This window comes from Halictus rubicundus, chromosome 7 (assembly GCF_050948215.1).
Source record: "Halictus rubicundus isolate RS-2024b chromosome 7, iyHalRubi1_principal, whole genome shotgun sequence".
Lineage (NCBI taxonomy): Eukaryota > Metazoa > Arthropoda > Insecta > Hymenoptera > Halictidae > Halictus > Halictus rubicundus.
The window spans coordinates 12,132,205-12,153,556 of NC_135155.1; the positions used below are offsets into that span (position 1 = coordinate 12,132,205).

The 21,352-nt window shown below is 43.9% G+C and overlaps 1 protein-coding gene across 2 annotated transcripts in view; it reads left to right on the top strand.

Annotated features, from left to right (window-relative positions):
* Nucleotides 1-14,070: 14,070 nt before the first annotated feature.
* LOC143355447 (A disintegrin and metalloproteinase with thrombospondin motifs 7) overlaps nt 14,071-21,352 on the top strand; it is a 105,563-nt gene continuing 98,281 nt past the window's right edge. Inside the window, exon 1 of one of the 2 annotated variants that reach the window (XM_076790253.1) lies at nt 14,071-14,808. The gene's annotated coding sequence lies outside the window, so the exon portion shown is untranslated. The remainder of the gene's footprint in view (nt 14,809-21,352) is intronic. The other variant, XM_076790252.1, reaches the window with a different exon arrangement.

Sequence of the window (21,352 nt, forward strand, 5' to 3'; positions counted from 1 at the left end):
AAATATTTTTACCGTTCTGCACTTGACCTAGCCCTTTTTGTGACAAACGCATAAAATCCGCAGTGTATCCTAAATACATCAAATATGCTAATACTATTAACACGAAAAGCAAAAGAATTTCATTCATACTTCAACGAATTTAACAGAATTAACGTAGTAAACTTATAAACATTTACGGTAAAGTCTTGATACGCAGCTATACGATCTTAGTCCAAACACGACGTAAATCGGTACGCCCTTATTGTTGTTAATTACATCGGTGAATATTATTTACATCCAGTACCAAAGATAGACGCACAATTTTTGTTTCGCTGATAAAAGCACAATGTTTATGCAAATGTACAAATAAGAGCTACATGTAAAAGAGAACATTCAACAGGGCAGCATTGAAACGCAACCTTGAACGATAATGATGATGCATTATGACGATGTTATGGACGATGTGGTTTTACATGCAACTGGGTGTTCATACTCGGTCGTCGATGCACCGGGGATAGGATTATGCTCTGCAGTGTTGCACCGTGTCGACCGCGGACCGGTTATTTCGAATTACCGGGTATATGACATGACTGGTCTGGTCGCGGCACGTTTCATCGTTCGTCATTGCGAATTTACTTTTCGCGACGAGATTGGGACTCCCTAAAAGGATCACCGGATCGCTTTGTGGTGCCGACGACGTTTTACAATCGTCAATTTGCCGAGAACGCCCTCAAAGATTCTTGCCTCTTCAAACTTCATGACTCATTGGAAGGAGATTAGCATCAAAGTTTTCTGATCCGTGGAATTTAAGCCCCCCCAATTCTTGTTTTTTCATTACCGGAATTGGAAACTACCCTTACACAGGGTGTTTCAAAATAAAGCAACCAAACTTTTACCAGTTGCATTGACAAATTTTTAATTTTAATTCAATCACTACCCGCCGAGCTCAATCGCCATTTTGAGAGATCTTTCGGGAGATCGAGGTTCCGTTATTGCTAAACGGTTTTACATACAAAATTCCCGAGGTACTCTCTGAAATACAGTCTTTTAAAGACGTAAATATTTATTGAATAAAAGCTCACAGCTTCCGAGAAAGAAATGTTCAAATATCACTCGACCTACTAACTGAACAGAACCTCTTAACCCAAGACAAGTATGGCGACTATCATCAGACTGGATTTTATGCGTTCATGATAAAAATATGTAGATCAAATGAAAAACGGTAGAAACATTGAAAGAATATGGGAATACCGATGCATTATTTTCAACTGGTACAAATTAATTCAGAACAGAAATGAATAATATATGTAGCTCGTGTACGATACAATTTTTAATTTCTCAAAAAAGAAAGAAAAACAGATATACAATACAAAAATTTCCTGTATTTCATATTGAATTTTGAAATTGACCGTTCCATTTCTTTCAGTGTGTGTCCAATTGTTAATTAAAATCGCAGAACCGCCGTAATATGTTCCAACAAATCGGAAACCGGTTACTTCGACCGTTCAGTGTACACGACTGTAACCACATCTTCCCGATATTTTTTCCACTAGTCCAATAACAATTTTCCCCGCGCCATGTGTTCTGTGCAACTATTCGATACATCGTCGAGATAGAAATTGAGGCGAGCGTTCCAGCGCAAAGAGATCGCAATTTCACGGGAAACGGAAAGTTCGCGGAATATTTAGTCGGTATATTCGGCAGAGGAACTAACCCGATATGAATATCCTGTAACGGAATTGAATATACGCGGTACGAAGTACACACACGCGCACACAATCGCACGCGCGCGCACAAGCACACACTAACGAGAACTACATAAATCGCGTTCCACCCGGTAGATCGGATTCGCGTGTGCAGCCTCCTCTCTTTCTACATTCTACGGTTACGTTACGAGCGGGTTCGATCCAAATATGGGCACAATCAGGCCTTCGGATCGATCCTGATAGGTCAATTTTGGTCGACTTTTTGTGCCCGGGTTCGAGCACACCCGGGACCCTTCTCTCTCAGCTGTTTTTGGCGTGATTGCGTTGCACCGCGTGTAAAAATTACTGTCTCGGCCCGTTGCCCCGCAGCCCGCCTTTGATCTCGCCGTTTAAAGAGTCGGAACGGTCTAACGGGACGGAATTTCTTTGATATGTTCATTGAAATGATAATTGGACGGAAGAACGGACAGGAGATCCCTCGGCAAACGAGGTCCGCGACTTTCAAGTTCGCGGCGCTGCACAGTGGCCCAAATCGATGAATTAGGAGGAAAAAAGTTCAAAATTTAAGGTAACGAAAAACACAGAGACGCAAAGTGGCCTCTTGTGTTAGTTTCATTGACAATGAAACAAATATCGCGTCGCAACGCATAACTATTTTACGTTACTCGATCGCTTGTCGCGAAATAGTGTATATGAAAACGTGTGTTCTGATTACCTGGTTTTATTATCAATGCTGACAAATTTAAAACGTATGACTACGAACAGCTGAATGGTACTATATGCCCGCATCCGTCCATAAAGTTTTCTTGCATGGGCACGAAGTAATCAAAAACCTTCTTTTGCCCATTGGGGATCTGTCTGAGGAAGCACAGGAAGCTCGGAATAAAGATGCGAGGAACTTCCGTGAGCATAATACAAAAAAGTGTCGATTGGCAACAAATCAGGATTTGTTAAATAGATCCTTACTTGCATCAAATTGAAAAATAATCATCTGTCCCCGGGCGGGCATCCCGTGCGATATTTGCGTGCGTCGTTTGTTTCATTGTTAATGAAACTAATACCAGAGGTCACTTTGCATCCCTGTGAGATGTATAGTACATAAAAAATTCACTAATACGTGTTTTTTCTTACCTTTAATTTTGAATTTTTTTCCGTCCAATTCATGGATTGGGACCACTGTGCGCTGCTCGATTCAATTTTTATCCGGAGATCCTCTTCGCCGAGGCTTTGTCCAACCACTTTTTTCGAAATTGTGTAGCAATTTTTCACGGCTGTTTCATTAAGATAAAAACTTTATTACATTATTAATAGACAGCGGATTTTATGCATTTATGACAAAAATGGGTAAGCACAATTTAAAGCAGTGACGTTGGAATGTGCTCATGCTGGTGGAATGGGACAGTGGAGGGGGAAAAGGAGGAGAGGAAACAGACACCCAGATGGGCATCTTCTGACGACACTGCTATCACAGTGGATACTCGATGGTTTAAAAGAACCGCGGCTGCCAAAGTAAATATAAATTGAAACGGCAAACCCGGGAGAAGCATGGTCCGCGGTTGGCCATTGGCCGTTTCACGGCTGGCGGAGCCAGGAACATAGCTAAGAGTGACACACACACACACACACACAGAGAGAAAGAGAGAGAGAGAGAGAGAGAAATGCGTCGGCGATATTATCATTCGCATTATCGACGTCGATGCTCGTTCAATTTTACGCTCGCGACTGACTCGATGCACGCGCACGGCAATCATTTCGAGTGCACTTGTTGCGTTTCGTTTGGACCGGCAACGACAAATGCACGAGCCAAAGGAATTTCATTGCTGATTCTACACTGCCAGGATACTTCATTATCAGACCACGGGTACGCTCACGGATGCTAATCAATCCGCACACTGTATGTCCCGAACCTGGGAAACGCGATTATACCTTGCGAGCCTAATTGGTGTACCAACGATCGATCACGATGCTCAGGATTTTCCGGTCGAACTGAACAGAACGACGTTCTAGCAGTCTTTACGAACGAACGCTGAACTATTGCATACGTACAGGACTAAATATATTTCCCGAACTGTAGCTCGTTGTAAAAAATATTTCAAATTCATTCTGTCTCGGGGGGAGACATCTTATGGTCCTGCGTCCATCTAGCTAAGCTAAACTTTGCACGGCGCTGAATGACCGTTGGATGACCTTGGAAGCCGAAAGTCTTATAGGCCGGCGAAATCGTAGGCTACATGCTTACGTAAAAACATAACAATTCCATATAAAAAAGAAACACAGTGGTCACCTTGAAATCTCGGAAGCACGTCCACCTAGAGAAGATTTGCGAGCGACTACCATAAGATGTCTCCCCCGAAACGGAATCATTTTTATTTGAAATATTTTCACAACGAGCTATACATTGCGAAACAATTTCATGCAGAAATTCAAACGGGACAACCTGTATATTATTTTTGGTGTTGACGGATCGAGCAAAATTTCTTTTTTTTTTCAAAATTCGTTGTCGACCAAGAAAATGGGCGTTGTTTCGGAGAGTGCAGCGTTCCGCTTTTTGCGTCCGACGATCCTTGAAAATCGAGCGTCCCGTTTTCCCAGCGTAAGTTTTCCTCCGGATCGGCTTACAACCCTAATTATTTCCCGGCCGATCGAACGACCGGTTGTCATCGACAGACTCGTTGATGAGCGCGAACGGACCACCCTGCAGCTTTTACCCGAAGCGTTCTTCTTCTCCTCTCATTTTCTCTCCGTCGCTGTTTATCACCCTGTCTCATTGGCAGTTTCACTCTGCTTCACTATGTTTCTGTTCGGCCGCGTGTTTCGCGACAGCGACGGAGACGAGTAAAACTGGAGCGGGTTTTACGCTGCTCTGTTACCGGATTACGTAAATGGGATGCGCCGAGAAAGAGAGCCTGAGAGAGAGAGAGAGAGAGAGAGAGAGAGAGAGAGAGGCCAGCTCTCTTTTTGTCTGTAATAAATCACCGCGACCACCGCGGGCTTCGAATGGCGAGGACGTGAAAGCGAGAGCTCCAGGTAATTTGATGTACCGGTGACATTTTTGCGTGTCGCCGGTAATGTGTGTTCTCGCCTGTTCCGACCAGTACGTTTTTTCAGAAGCATGGTCGAAATTCAATTTTCGAAACTGCTTTGCTATTGCTGCTGACCTGTGGACTACGGATTTTTATGCGAAACAAAGATTGTCTGCATTAATTTCGGGCTACAGGATCCGTGTAGACGTTAATTCCTTTTCTTAAGAGCCAAGGGTAGTCACGTGACTTTTGCAGAGTCAGCAGGTCGGTAACTGCTGTATAATTTCCGTTCACAGCCTTCAGCCACTGAATTAAGATCCGTCTTGGTATTGATCCGAACGGTCTTAAGTCTGTGACTAGACTTGTCACATTTTTTGCTCTGTATTATCGATATCATGAATTCTGACGCCAGAAACGTGCGTCAAGTTTTTGTTTCGCGGAGAATCAAGACAAAATATAGCTCAATTTGTAGCTGGAGATATTTTCTAGCGCGCGCTGCTCTCGATTGCATCCAGAAAACTCATCCAATGGGATAAAAATGCTTGGATTCCACGGCATGCGCATCGTCAATTTTTCGCCTACTTCTAACGTTTATATTACCAAATATCTGCATAATCTCGTCAGCTCATGACCAGCACGCGCTAGATTGAACCTTCCTCTTTCGAATGAGCCGTATCCCAGCGAAAAGTATTCTCATATAAGGACGAAAAGTTGAGTTGATTTTTGTCGGTAACGTGGTCGCTCTACCTTATCGCGAATCTACGGAGTCTTGGCTCAACAAGCTGGAAATTAACAGGCTTGGTATTTTTAAATTCATCAAATGTTTTCACCGTTTTGCATTCGATCTGCTCGTTTTTGCTATAAATTCATAAAATCCACAGTCCACAGATTTCCTTGTTGAGTTCGCATTTCTAAGCGAAACGTTTACAACACGCAGCTTTAACAATGTTTAATATCAAAACGGTTTTAAGCGTGGATTCATAAAATTTTTACTACATCAAAATAGTATTTGGAAGACTGTGTCCAAAAATTTCCACCCGAAAAAATTGATTCTCCAATAACATGTAACAATTTCAACGGTAGATTTATCTCGCCGATCGAGCACAATGGAAAAATGCAAAGAAAATGAATTATTATCGATCGCTCGGAACGATGCCGATTAACATCGACATATTGTACCTAGACGATGATCGAACGATGCTAAACAAAACATGGTATACTTTTTATTGTGCCACAGGATGAAGAACGACGAAGTACGACAGGATTCGCTTCCGCGCCCGCACGCAATTAATCGAACGCTCGTTGCGATCTGTACGATCAGAGCCCGAATGAATTATTTCGGAGCGCACAATCAGTATTATGTTACGCGGAGGTTGGATCGTTAGCCTGTTCGTTCCTCGTTTTCAGACCATGCTAGAAAAAGACAGTAAATACACACGTTCGCGCGCGCGCGCGCACACACACACACACACGCACGAACGGTGGCCGCCTATTACGTTCGGCCGCGAAATTGAATGGACGCGTTCGGCACGCGCGGCCGCCAATTAAATTCCACCGCGATTTATCCTTGCCAGGGCTGACAGCATTCCGTATTACTCTCCGCTATTTTTCGATGGGCAGTCTTCTACTGTGCACCTTGCAATTGCTTCGACAGGGCTGCGGGAATTCGAGGACTGGTCGATGAAAACGTTTTTGCAACCGAAATTACCCCTCAAATTTACATGGCCGGTGGTACAATGTCCGACCGCCATCAAGTCTTCGATACACCGTTTTCAGGGAGCAGTTTATCATTGTTTTAAACACCGAATTTGTGAATTTTTATGAGAAAAATTTGTTACAAGAAGCAGGGATTAAAGACAAGTTTATTTTCGCCATTAACAATTCGGAGTTGTACGAAACGTAAGAGAGTCCTCGAATTTTTCTGCTCTTGCTACTGTTTCACTCTTTACCTAGTCATTTGTGTCATCACATTGCGCATGTTATAGAGTTTCATGATAGTACAGTCATTTCTCTATATATGTCGACAAGGCCCGGACGATAAACGTCGCGGAATTATATATATAGGAAGGCCTCGGATGCCGAAGAGTGTAAACATAACACAAAACAAGGTTCGTGTTGTTGACATATATCGAGAATTCACCGTATATCCAACGCAGTTTCCTTTCGATATAAGACGATGCCAATTATTGCGGATGAGCCTTTTGGATAACTTTCTCCACAGGTTTAGGAGCTGAAGTATGAGAAAGTTATTTTCTTCGACAGGTTTAGGAACTGCAATAGAAAAATTGATATTTTTCGCATTAGAAAATTTGGGATTAGGAGTCGTGGTTTTTCATAAGCTCGTTTTGACGGGCCATAGTTCTCTGGCGAGTCGAATAGGGTAAGATCGCGGATGAGAAAGGTGAGAGGCGATCGCGGACGACAGTAACGACCCGTTACGGAATTTATGTTAATCCGTGAAACGGCCGCGGCTCGACTCAAGATCGGGAGACAATTGATCGTTCGGCGAAGTTTACGAACTCGTCGAGGGAGTGACTCTCGATGGAAATGCGCGAGAGTATCCACCAGCGCGGAGGAGACTATTTATCGTCTATTCGGGGCGGGGTGGCCCGCGAATCTTCGCGGGTTTATTCGCGTGTACCGTGCACGTCTATGCGCGAATAAAGACGAGCAGGAGGGGGAGACGCGGGAGAGATTTATGGTCGCTGCGCGCCCGCGCACGCAACGCCTAACGAGCAAAACGATTCCCGAGCAAAACAAACGGGAACGAAATTCGACGGGACCAGCAAAGATGAAAGCGAAAGAGAGAAGAATGAGAAAGCGTGGAGGTGAAATAGAGAGAAAAAGTGAGAGAGGAAGGAGAAGAAGAACGAGAAGAGGAGCATTCTTCCAGATTCGATTTGTACAAGAAAATTCATCATTCCGACTCAAGAACAGAATAACGAGCGCAATGATCTACAAACAATTTTGATCTTAAAATAAAAAAGAAAGAGAGGAAGAAATAAGGCGAGAAAGACATAGCGAGATAAAGACAGTAATAAATAAAAAAATAAATAGAGCAGTAAATAGAGAAATAAGGGGCGTATAAATCACGAAATAAATAGAGAAATAAATATCGGAATAAAGAGAGAACCGAACGGAGAAATAAAGAGAGAAGGGGCAGAATAAGGAGAGCTCGATACACGACGAAAACGTGTGCAGTGCCGTGAGCCGCATCGGAACGAACGGGAACAAAACGAAGAGCGTGGAGCAAAACGAACAGCGGAGAAAGGGAGGAAATTTCGCAATGGGTGACAGTGACGCTGGCCTATAAATAAATTGTCGAGCAAAGTTGCACGAACAAGGACCGGCGGAGAGACCGGGAGAGCCTGCGGGACCGGAGAACACGTGTGTGCTATCTCTAATTTTTCGAACAGGCGTCGCAGCAATTTTGTAATCGCTCTTGCGTGACGGTCGAAACAATAAATAAATTGTAATTCTTACGGTTACACCGATATTCTAACTGTTACTCGTTTGTATTATCTGCGTGGACAATTCTCAACTCACAGTATCGTACATCTAAAACAGGAACCGTTTCTGCGGAAAATTGCCCTGCCATTTTGTAAATATTTTTTATTTACAGTGAGCTATCTGCAAAAGAAAAAGCTTGCTTCGTTTTCTCATAATTAAGTCGGCCGGAATGGGTTTGACCTTGAAGGAGTTGATCGTCACGCTATAGTCGAACGGTCAATAAACAAAGATAATAATTAGGATTTTCGACCGGTAGGTGGTGTGGTTATAATTTTCTGTGACGATCTTCAATAAATTTAGTGTTTGCATGTACGTTTGTATTGGCCAACGTACTTTTTCTCAACCATAGATTTCTTTTAAAGCAAAATTCAAAATATGTTAATTTAATTGTAGTCTATATGGTACATAGGTAAACCCATATTCCGTATTGTCTTGTATTATCGACCTGCATTATCGACCATACTCTATAGTGTCGTGCAGTTTTTGCTTGGAAACTGACAGTAGCGCTAGTAGTGAAAAATGTTGGAACCGCGAGATGCTGTTTCAGGAGGACTCATTTTTCGCGTTTAAATAAGTAAGTAATCAACTAAAAATACACAGTACCGTCATTGTACGTGTCCTGGCTAGGACTATACGGTCTTATTTTCTCGATACGAATGCTAATCTCTCGATATTAAGAAAATCTCTCAGCGGCGGCCATCTTGTGACGTCACGCTTGCTTCGAACGCCTCGTGACAGGCAGAATTCCGCCGAATATTACAAATTACTCCGCGATAACGTAAAAATAGTCATTTTGGAGACCACACAGTTCTAGATTGGACATTTAGGAAACCAAATTGACCACTTCTGAATTGCTCATTGTGATATTGAAGCGTCAGTTTGAGGCCCCGTGAACCCTTGTAAGTTCGTATGCGTATATGGTTTTCTTCTATGTGTGTGTAGTTTCACACTTCATCAAAATGCCACCGGCCCTCTTACTTTTTCACCGAGAAAATCGTGAATTTTTCTTAAATCAAAACTTACCTGTTCATTTCGATCCTAGGAATATAATTTTCACGCGATTCAATAAGGAAGCGCCGTGAAAAGATGAACGCGTTTTGCGATCAGTTGAAAGGATCCTCGATCAAAGAGGAGCGAACCAAGCAAATCGCTTCAGCTACGTAATATCGTTGCCGTCGCGGCCGAGACGGTTTCACGCGAATTTCACGAGAAGACGCGAGCAACGAAACGTTAATTAACCGCGGAAGATGAACGGCCACGGAGAGACTCGCTGGTTTCGTGATAACGAGCACCTGGTAGCTATTCAGACGGCCTACGAGCTCGTTCGCGTGGGTCGGGCATCCGCGGATTTTCGAATCGGTTCGCTACGACCTTCGGCTGCTGCGGCAACTACAGCAGCTGTGCGAGATCAACTGGAGCACCGTTTATTATGCGCTCGTGTGCTTCAAATCGTGCGATGACAATCAACCTTCTAGACTGCGACCTCCTAGAATGTATCCAGATCCGTCCGAGCCGCTCGTCACACCACGCTAACCCTCCCACCATACTTTTACTTTCTTCACCCAGGCCCATGCAATTTCTCTCTAGGTTTTATCCATTTGAAAAATCTCAAAAAATGCTTGAACACGCCTCCATCTTTCTGAAATATCGTACAATTATTTACGTCGCTGTGAACGTGTCATCTTCAATCCTTGCAACGACTATAGCATCCACCAAACGACCTATACGAGAGTTATTCTTTGCAACTCCGTCGTTTCGAATTAATTCTGAGGCAGTGAGACAAAGTACCCACTCCTCCTTCTGTACATAGCTTGCTGGTGTTGTGTGGTTAATATAAATATTTTTGAAATATTTAGAAAATGGCGGTGCACGGCTATTTTTAATCGGAAACGCGGCAGGGATCGTACGCGGAACTTCTGGAATTAATTCCGAGGAAGCAGAACGGTCTACAGACTTTTCCTCCCGCATACAGCTCGCTATAACCATGCAGTAGAAATGTTTCGGAGCATTTGAACATATACAAAATGGTGGTACAATCTTTTTTATAATGGACGCGCGTCGAATAATGGAGATTCGCGAGGTCCCATTTCCCAAACGCAATAGCCCGATCAATGGCGAAATCGTAGAATAAAATTCTCTCGTTTCTCAAGAAATTTCAGTTTCTCAATGTCGGCGGCGAGCAAGCGAATAAAAGCAAAAATGGCGCGCCAAGACCACCCACTCAATATCGAGAATCGAGATCGACGTCGTTTCCGTTCGAATCAAATCGACTCGACGAAAAGCCGCGGCGCGACGAGACGGTTTGCTCGGCAAGATTCGTTCTCCCTTGTATGACAAACGATCGGCCATAACGTCGAATTAACTTCCAACCGGTCGGTGTACGTTTGATTGAGTCCGCCGGACCGTATCCGCCAGGATGCATTCAGCCCTCGACCCAATGCTCGATGGTAATCAATCGACTGTAAAATATTTACGAGTACGGTAACAAGAGTCAGACGGTTGTCCGATTTTTTCACGCGACGCCATCTGTCCGATCCATTTGCAAACGTCGCGTTCGATCGCGCCGGATCGCCGTTCGATCAATCTTTTTTCGAAGGAGGACCTTCCTTTCTTGCGGCGACCTCGGTCGATCTGTATATTCTGGAATTAATTCCGAGCAACTGAGACGGAGTACCGACCTCTCTCCTTATTCGTATAGCTTAATGGTACTGTGTAGTTGGTATACATATTTTTTTCGGCCCTCGAGATATTTACAAAATGGCGGTGCACTGTAATTTCCAATCATAGACGAAGGAGGAGTCGTACACTGAATGTACAATCTTTTTGTCTTCTGAAATTTATTCCGAGGGAACAATGAAAATTTCGGGTTTTCCCTTTCGCGCATAGTTTACTGTAACCGTGTGGTTAGTGTAAATATTTTTTTCGGCCCTGGAAATACTTACGAAACGGCGGTGCACTGGAATTTTCAATGGCGGAAAGATCACATTATTTCGCCACTTTCGATACAAATTCGCACGAATCCCGGCTCGGTATCGCGATCGCTGATCGGAATGTTGCTCGATAGCATAATCGCGTATTTCAGGAATCTCGTGTCACGCCACTGCGATCACAGAAGCGTCGTCGTCGCTCGATGGAAACGACGTAAAGCAATTTTCTTCGCGCCCGAGCTGCTCGAGAAAAATGCTCGTTGCGACAGAATTAATTGTAGCCGTGCGATTATGCGTTTTAGAAACTCTTTTTGCGGACTTGTCGCGACGGTGTAAACGCTGCGAGCCACGCATGAAAATTCCTGCCGGCGATTTATATTCTTCGCGCTGCTGCACCGTGGTCCGGAACTACAGCATGCAATTAGCTGTTCATTTGAAGTTGTTCATAAAAAATCGATTTTCTCATATTCGTTTCGAAATGTCGCTTTCAATAATGATCAAGATAATGAAATCTTAGAACAATTCCAATTGGAACACACTGTTCAAGCCAAGCACTTTTTACATAACATTTTTCACCGAACAAAATTGTATACTTTTTTTTTTGTTTGTAGGCATTCCTTACGTTCGATCAAAATTGTGAGATAACAAAATTCAAGAGTTCAAGAATTGTGGATTTTTCTTGTTAAATCATGGATTTCTCTTTTCTTGTAAATGCCTGAACAGTTAAGTATTAATTCGGGAAGAATTTTTCCCCGGGGACTGGCTGTCACTGTGAATCATGGGAAAGGAATACGATGATCAAAAAACCATTCGGATCCACCGACTATTCTCCCTCGGAAGATTTTGTCGCCGAGTTCCCAAAGACCACTTTAATGCCCTTCTTATTTCGCCCCTGTTGCCCAGGCTTCCTTGATCCCTTCTAGATAATGAGTTATCTAGCTCCTCGAAAAGTTAGTTCACCAAAAACTCTTCGGTTCTTATCGCATCTCCATTGAATTCCAACCTTGCAGAATTTTATCTATCTCTCTCTCTCTCTCTCTCTCTCTCTCTCTCTCTCTCTCTCTCTCTCTCTCTAGAGAGAGAGCTTAACCGTATTAAGTTTCTTTGGAGTCATTATTCATTATTTTATACTCGCGATTAGTCTGTCTCCATCTTCCCGAATTTGTAGCTTGCAAGAGTCGTCACTTTTAATCTTTTTATAAGCTTTACTAAAGTTCAGAAAACAAACATACAGCAAGACTGAATTCCACTGAAATCCTCAGTTCAATTATACCTTTAATTATCAACTATATCCAATTGAGAAAAAGGACGTTGAAATGCCATTGAAAAATAGGAACAGAGTTCTGAAATCGAAACCAATGTTGAACAAAACAAAGACTTGGCTAAATCAGAACGTGTTATACGATCGAAACAGCGTTGGCCTTCTGCACTCGAAGCTATTTTAGCTCCAGAACCCGAGCATTGCATCCGACTAAAAATATTTTCATACTACGCTCGAGTTTTTAAGAATCTATTAAATCGAATCAGCTTTGGAAATGTGTACATCGTTCCCAGTTGCGGCGTAGTTAATTTTACTAGTGTCTCGGAGAGAAAAACAAAATGTGAATGGCTTCACAGCAGCTTCAAAAGTCAAAAACATTGATTTCTGACACGAATTACCATTTTCTAGACCAGTTCAAAACGTATATGCTATAATCGAAATAACACTAGACAAATAAAGGAATAGGCGAAATATTCTGGAAAAACACAGCAGCATCAAACTACAAAAAAAAATAGCTGTTACCAGAAACAACCATTTTCCAAATCGCTGCACAATCGAAATAGCATTAAATAAAATTGCGAACAGGTTGAACGATTCCGAGAAAGAAAGAAAAAACGGAACAGCGTTACAATTGAGAAATGTGATTTTTGCCATTCTCAAAACCGCTGTGTACCATGCTCCAAAAAATCCATCGAAAAAGTATAAAATAAATAACCGCTCGAACAAAATACCATTTCTCAGACCATCGTCTGCTCCATGTCTCAAAAATAAACACCACGCCCTCGAAATAAAATTAATTAAATAAAGATACGAATAGATCAAGCACTCTCGAACTTCGCATCGCCGTCAAACTAAAACCATCAAATTCCCACCAGAATCTCCCATCTCGAGACCACAATTCTTCGTAAAAGCGGAACACAGTCTCGGCAGTCCCGAAAAGCCGCCGACAAAGACGAGGGCAACTCCTTTCGCAGGAGGCGCCACGTTAAGGCGATTCAAAAGCAGAATGATCGAGGAGGCGGCTGTTCAACACACCCAAAGACCGCTTCGTCGAACAGAGACCGCAGAAACTCACACCGGCTATCAAAGAGCAGCCTCCCTCTCTTTCTCTCTCTCTCTCTCTCTCTCTCTCTCTCCCTTTCCCTCTTCCTCCGCATCCGTCTCTGTTTCCTCAGGGGCGAGACGGGCGAAAAAGACCGCAGAACGCTGGAGGGAGAGTGGCCGCACAGAAAACGGGTCCACGACTGGAGGAACTAGTCTTACCTAGTAGATTGCCCTGTCTCGGTTCTCCGGCGTGCTTTTGCGTCCGTGCAAGGTAGGAGGGAACCACCGAGATCGCTGTACCAGAGAGAAGGCGGAAAAGAGAGGCAAACGGAGGCCAGAATCGCATAATCTCGTTGACGCTCGCGCATCGAAGAGGTCGCGAATCGCCAGTGAATCGGAGAAAGAGAGAGAGGGGGACACACTGTAGTCGAAGGAGTCGAGTCAGTAAAGGTAAACAAATGCGCTCGCTCGGGTGCGACAGAATCGAAGTCACAAACACAGTTGGGAAAAGAGACGGCGCTGGTCTCACACTGACTCTCGTTGGACGGACCACAGAGGAGAGGGCAAGCCGAGGGAACAAGTCAGAGAGGAGGATCGTGCCGGGCAGCTAGTGTTGTGACGGCGATCGTGCCCACGACTTCTTCTCCGCGGCCCTCGTCATCCATGTTCCGTCATTTCTCACTTCCCCCTCTCACCGGCCCGGCCCCGGCCCCCTCTCCCGAGGATCCTCTTCGCGGGCCCCTCTCCGCCCCTCCAGGGCACCGATCGCTCTCCCCCTTTTTTCCCGAACCGACGGTTTTCCCCTAGACGCGCTTCCGAGTTTCCCACCCCAACGTTCGACGTCTCCCCGCGCTTTCCCCCACTCGACCAGCTCTCCCCACTACCGTTCGACGTCGCGGTGGTCCCAAGCGCGGCTACCCCTACTCCTACGGAAGCAGGACCCTCCCCCACGAGAGGAAACGGGCCCAGGCCCGGGCCCCCCTCCCCTACCCCGGCTCCGTTCGGTTTCGTGGCCGATCCAGATCGAGGGAAGCCGGGCTTCCGGCGAAAAAGCGGAGACCGTTTCGGCGATGAACCCGCGCGGGCTCGACACCCGTACCGCGGACACCAGAGACTGAGATTGAAAGAGAGAGAGAGAAAGAGAGAGAGAGAGAGCGAGAGTGGAGGAGAGGAGAGCAGTACGGGCCCACCGGGACACGCGTGTGCGCCTGTTGTTTGTTGTACTCCGCCGGTGTTGCATCCGCGGGACCGTTTCTCTGGAGAACGCGCGCGCAGGTGTTTCGGGGTTATTGTTGTGAAACGCGACGGAAGAAACTGTGAAGGACCACGTGTTGCTATCTGGACCACGCGATTCATGGGTATGTACGTATTGTACGTGTTCTGGCCTAGAGGCCCATTTTAGGATCGAAATGGGAATTGTGAGACGATTAACACTCGGTTTCCGTGGAAATTACGTGTTCTAATATTGTTCATTCACGATTATTGAGATTGTAACGATTTTTACGCAAAGTAAATATAGCCTGATCGTAATGTTCAATGAGAATTGTAATTGAAAGAACAATTAGAAAATGTAACAGTAGCTGGGAACCCTTCGAACAAAATTTCAGAACAGCGCATACGACAATTTCTGCGATAATTACTGAAAATTATAATTAGAACTGTTTTTGGAAAAGTGCATAATTTTTCTATCATTCTATCATTCTATTTCTATCATTGAAAATTAATGTTGAAAAATTATCGTAAAAAATTGGAGAATTAGCTGGAGACTCTCCGAACAAAATTCCAGAATAAAGCATGAAAAAAAGTCGCCAACTATCTTCGAAGATTATCATTAAAAAATGCAGAAGTAGCTATAACTTCGTTCCTTGTAGCAGAGAGACCGAATTTTTTACCTTGACTTCAGAGGATCCTTCGAAGATCCTTCGGCCAGGATACCGTACGTAACGGGCGAGCACGTATCGAGATCGGATTGAATTGTCTCGTTGGAAACTGGACGGAAGCTCGGCCGGTAAATCCTATTTACCGTAATTTTACCGGTAGTAAATCATAATTATCCTCGGCCCCAATTAAACAGCACTCCGGCGTAATTGCCATTGTTAGGGGGAGTATAACGCGTACAAAATATTATTAATCGGATTCGGCGAGATGCGGATCCACAAAATGATCGGCTATTATACCAACGTGGAAGCACATTGTTATTTAAATCATTCGCAACCGTCGGATAGCGCGAAATTATTGTAGGTATACGAACACACGAGGCTTCGCACCTCGTAAACGAACTTCTCTCGATTGTGCTTCTCGCTTGGCGAACCTCGTCACGTTAATAATTTCTCCCTCGCTCTCTCTGGTTGACACAGTGTTTCCGAATTATCTAATTCGACCGTTTTAGCTACGGTCGTGTCCGCTCCATAGTTATTCGTTTAAATTCGGTTGTTGAACGCAGCGAAACAATTAATCGGAAAAATCCCAGGCATTGCTGTGCCGGCGACAGTGGACAACTAAAGGATAATGCGATACGGCAGACTGCATTAATTTCGAAATTTTCGTGCAATGTGCTACGTAAATGGAGATTACTGTGTGTAGCATAAAATACATTAACGCGAGGTAGTATAAATGAAATTTACATTGTGCACTACAACGAATTAATTTCTAAATTTTCATACTGTACTTTGTGTTAATCAAATTGACACAGCAGCAGATTTTACTACAAAATTTTATAAAATATGTATAGTATAGTGTAGCCACTGTACTGATTTCTAAATGAAATTTACTCTACATATACAAATATCGCGATCCAGTGAATATTTTAATCCAAACTCTGCAAAGTAATTCTAAGGGACATTTTTAAGACCTGAAAAAAATTGAGAAATAGGTGTTGAAATGGGAATCAGGAGTGTTATTTTTCATTGATTTTTAAGGGTCGCTAAGAAATCGGAATACGATCGACAGGTAAAGGATCGTGAGCATTCTTTTGTAGAAGGTAGATCAGTCACGAATTAATTTCTAAATTTTCATACCGTACGTCGTGTTAATCAAATTGACACAGCAGCACATTTTAGTGAAAAATTTGATAGAGTATACATAGTATAGTGTAGCCACTGTACTGATTTCTAAATGAAATTTACTCTACATATACAAATATCGCGATCCAGTGAATATTTTAATCCAAACTCTGCAAAGTGATTCTAAGGGACATTTTTAAGACCTGAAAAAAATTGAGAAATGGTGTTGAAATGGGAATCAGGAGTGTTATTTTTCATTGATTTTTAAGGGTCACTAAGAAATCGGAAAACGATCGACAGATAGAGGATCGTGAGCATTCTTTTGTAGAAGGTAGATCAGTCACGAATTAATTTCTAAATTTTCATACCGTACGTCGTGTTAATCAAATTGACACAGCAGCACATTTTAGTGAAAAATTTGATAGAGTATACATAGTATAGTGTAGCCACTGTACTGATTTCTCAATGAAATTTACTCTACATATACAAATATCGCGATCCAGTGAATATTTTAATCCAAACTCTGCAAAGTAATTCTAAGGGACATTTTTAAGACCTGAAAAAAATTGAGAAATGGTGTTGAAATGGGAATCAGGAGTGTTATTTTTCATTGATTTTTAAGGGTCGCTAAGAAATCGGAAAACGATCGACAGATAGAGGATCGTGAGCATTCTTTTGTAGAAGGCAGATCAGTCTCCGGCGCGCCGCGTGCGCCGGATTAATCTCGTCGGGAGCACCTGCCGTCGCGTCGACTCTCGCCTCTCTGTTGCCTGGTTGCTTATTTAGTAATTAGAGGACAAAATTGCCTCGTTACCCGAGAATTACGCAAAGGACCGTGGGACCGGCTACGGGTGGACAAGGGGTTAACGAGCTCGCCATTCAGGGGGAGAAAGTAATTGATCCGTTACGGATAGACGTTTCAATTATTACTCTTTCCACTCGTAAAATTCGTCGGACCTCCTCCTATCCTCTGGACACCATTCCGCGCAGCATGTCATAGTTTTACATAATTCTATAACTTTCCTCCATGGAAATCCTTCGACCGTGTCCAGGAAAAGCGTTCTACAGAAAATTCCAACCCTCTGTAGCTTGATGTGAAGCGATCATCGATTTTCACTGAATTTATTCAACGAAACTGCTGGTAGAAATTCTGTAAAAAAATTAGGCACGTTGCAACCACCGTGGTACATGTTACAGAATTTTTTCAAATTTTTCGGTTGAAAATCCAGGTCCGAAAAAAAAAATAATAAAGGGGAACACGGAGATGATCGAAAGTGTGCAGATTTCTCATAGGAATTCAAAAGCGACATTTACGTTAGATTTGCTTCGTTTTCGACTAATGTGCACAAGGTCAATTCAGAATAGTGTTTCAAACGGTCCGAGTTAATGAAATAAATGAGAGCTTGTATGAAATAACAAATTATTTGCGCCTGTGCTTACATGTGAACTTTTGCCAGTTCGTTATTATACAACCGATGTTGCAGGACGTTACAGATGTTGCCATAATTTTCTGAAAATTATACTCATATTCTAGCAATTATATCTATCATCCCTAACCATCTCGTCTTTGGTAATAAATTGTAAAATATTCTTCAGAGTCGAAATCGTATTGAAAGAAAATGGAGCTCTGATTACCTCCAGAATAGCATACAGCTGGATCAATGATCGATCCACTCAGCCATTTCCGATCAAGAAAGAAATATCAAGAACCCGGTCGATCGAGTCGAGACGTTAACTCTCGACGCAGGCATCCTATTAACGATGCCTTAAACTCTTAAACGAATTTACGACGGTCGCGAAACGCAGAAAGAGTGGCGAGCTTTGTCCGCGAGGAGGTCGACACGTGTTCCCGATCTGTTCGGTAAGTCCCCGGTGTTCCGATCGGTTTCCAGAACGGAAAGTTAATGACATTCTTCGAAGCTGTAACGCGGGAGAACACCGGGAGTAACAGACCACCGACAGAGCGACTCTCTCGACTTCCCTTCTGATCGCTCGGAAATCGTCTCTGTTCCGTTCTGTTCGCATCGTACCGGGAGAGAAGGATGGCTTATGACAAGACGTGCACGCCCAATAATCATCGTGCTCCGTGTTTAACGAGCAACGCGCACCCATCCGACTGTCATGTCGTGCTCTCGCCCGTTCCCCTTGATATCCGCCATTACGATTAAACGTCAAACGTTTATGCTTTTATAGATCCATTCGCAATCACCGACGCAACCCGTAGCCCCCTCCTCGAACGGCGAACGGAGGCGAATTAATTCCGCGAGCCAATTTTATAATCGGCCTCTTAGCGCGATTCGCTACCAACGTTCGCCTCCCTGCAATTACCTACGCGGCTATAACATTTTATTACACGCAAAGTAACTTATCTTTCAAACGCTGGAGCATACTGTCGGAGGAAGCTTGGCAATCCTCTGAACACCGTGCTGTGTTCGCTCTAGGATTTTAAATAATCACAAAGCAAACATACTATTCCGTTTCGAATAGATTGCAAAAGACGTTCGTACTGAACGCGTTAAAATTGTCATTTATGAGACTCACCCATCGCTCGCTGTACGATCTTTTTTACCAAAAAGAAGTTTTTGGGTTCCGTTTAAAAATTGTTTAGCGACTTTTCGACCACCCTGTATGTACCAGTTATCCATTTCCATTAGAGCCAAACAAAATTCCATTAATCTCCTATCAGTACCTATCTACTACAGCAAATGTATCCGTTCAATTTATAATAAATTTAGTAAACACTTTGTTCCCAAGAAAATCGGATCTTTATACAAAATAAAATTCTTCTGCATCAATTACAAGATACAAGTAAACATTTATTTCCCTCGTGAATAATTTTAATTTATTGACATTCTTGAATGCTTTTGAATCTGTTCACTTTTCCAACGATAAACGTTGAAAGTTCTGTGCCCATAAAAGAAGCGGCAGGGTCAGGAGTGAAGTATTACCAAGCGCACAATAAACACATAATCAACGCGAGATTATCAAGCCGTTGTGCTTCATTGCTCTCGCCGGAGCCATACCGATGGCCCACAGGGCAATTACACCGGCGGTCTCTCGTCCGGTGTTGCACGCTTAAACATCGCCGAATTATTACGAGAAAACGATACTCGACTCGCGTCGGTGTATCCCAACGTCGAAGATGCTCGGAATTCTTCGACGCAGGCGGGATGCGTTCGTAAGACTCTTCAACTCGAAACCCCGAGCGTTAATTGGAGTACGGACGCCCTCGAACGAAGTTTCGCGCAAAAGTTAAAGCGTTCGCCGAGTTTGTTCTGGCTCGTCGAACTTCCATAAATCTTCGGACCAGCGAACAGATGCAACGAAATGACGGCGGAACGTGCGGCGAATTATTCGTGCATGATTTTACAGCGTTCTTCGGCGCTTCCTATATTTTTCTCTCTGCTAAAATTCTTCTTCCTTCGTGGATGCGTACGTCGATGCGACGGTCACCGGTGGCCGATATCCATATGATGGCGAGCAACGAGAATGTCTGATGTTCGCTTCGTTCGCATCGATATGATTTTCGATTGTGTGATTATTGTGTTACCTTGGCGGCAGCGGTCACCGGTGACCGTCATCGAGATGCCTGTTGAAACGAGGTGTCTGTTGTTCATGACATCGTGGTGGTTTTTCGAGTGTATGATTCTTGTAATGTTTGTACAGTGACGGTCACCGGTGACCGACAGTGATATTTTTGTTTATACGAAAGTTTCTGCTATTCACGTCACTGATACCAATCTGATTTTCGACTGCTTGACGTTCCTCTTGCTTGTGTAGCAGCGGTCACCGGTGACCGTCATTGAGATACGTGTTGAGACGAGGTGTCTGTTGTTCGTGACATCGTGGTGGTTTTCGAATGTATGATTCTTGTATTATTTGTACAGTGACGGTCACCGGTGACCGACAGTGATATTTTTGTTTATACGAGAATTTCTGCTGTGCACATCACTGATACCAACCTGATTTTCGATTGCATGCCGTTTCTCTTGCTTATGTAGCCGCGGTCACCGGTGACCGTCGGTGAGATCTCGTTTGAACGATATTCGTGCGGTTCATCCTCGACGATTATTGGTGATCGTCGTTAAAAGTGTCAATTACATGATGTTTTTCCGGTTTGTACAATTGCGGTCACCGGTGACCGTCAGGAGAATTGTTTGTTGCACAATTTTTCGTCCGATTGCACTGCATTGATCATCAATGGCGATCACTGAAGTTTCGTTTGCACGATTTTCTTGCTGTTTACACTGACGGTTACCGGTGACCGTCACTGGAATTTCCAATTGCACCATTTTCCTCCTAGTAGCTGCAGCGCGTGTTATTCTCAAGATGTTCGCCGGTATCATTTTTCTCCGGTGCTGACGGTTACGGTCACGGGTGACCGTCACTGAAATTTCCAATTGGACCATTTTCGTCCCAGTAGTTGCAGCGCGGTTGCCTGTTATTCTCAAGATGTTCGGCAGTATCCTTTTTCTCCGGTGCTGACGGTTACGGTCACGGGTGACCGTCGCCGAGATAAATCTTCGGACGCTGCCCGAGCCGATTTCGTCCGTTAAATAGGTTAATGCCTTGTTCGGCGGAAGAACCCGTTAATTATCGTATCCCGTCGAGCTAATCGACGCGAACGGGACGTTTTCCTCGCGTCGCGTCGTTACGCTGTTACACGGTAATAACAACGTGGAAGCGAGTCGGACAGGGCAGGGCGGTTCTCGTCAACCGCGAGTCGAGTTGCATATCAAATCCGTGTGGAACGAATCACGGGGCGCAGTTAACGACCGGAGTCCGATCCGAATATTTTATGGGGGACCCTAAGCAATTATTTCATCGTTAAGATGGGACCTCTGCACATCCTGTAATACCCCAGACCGTGCCCGTGTACTTGTTTCGAAATAATCGTTAC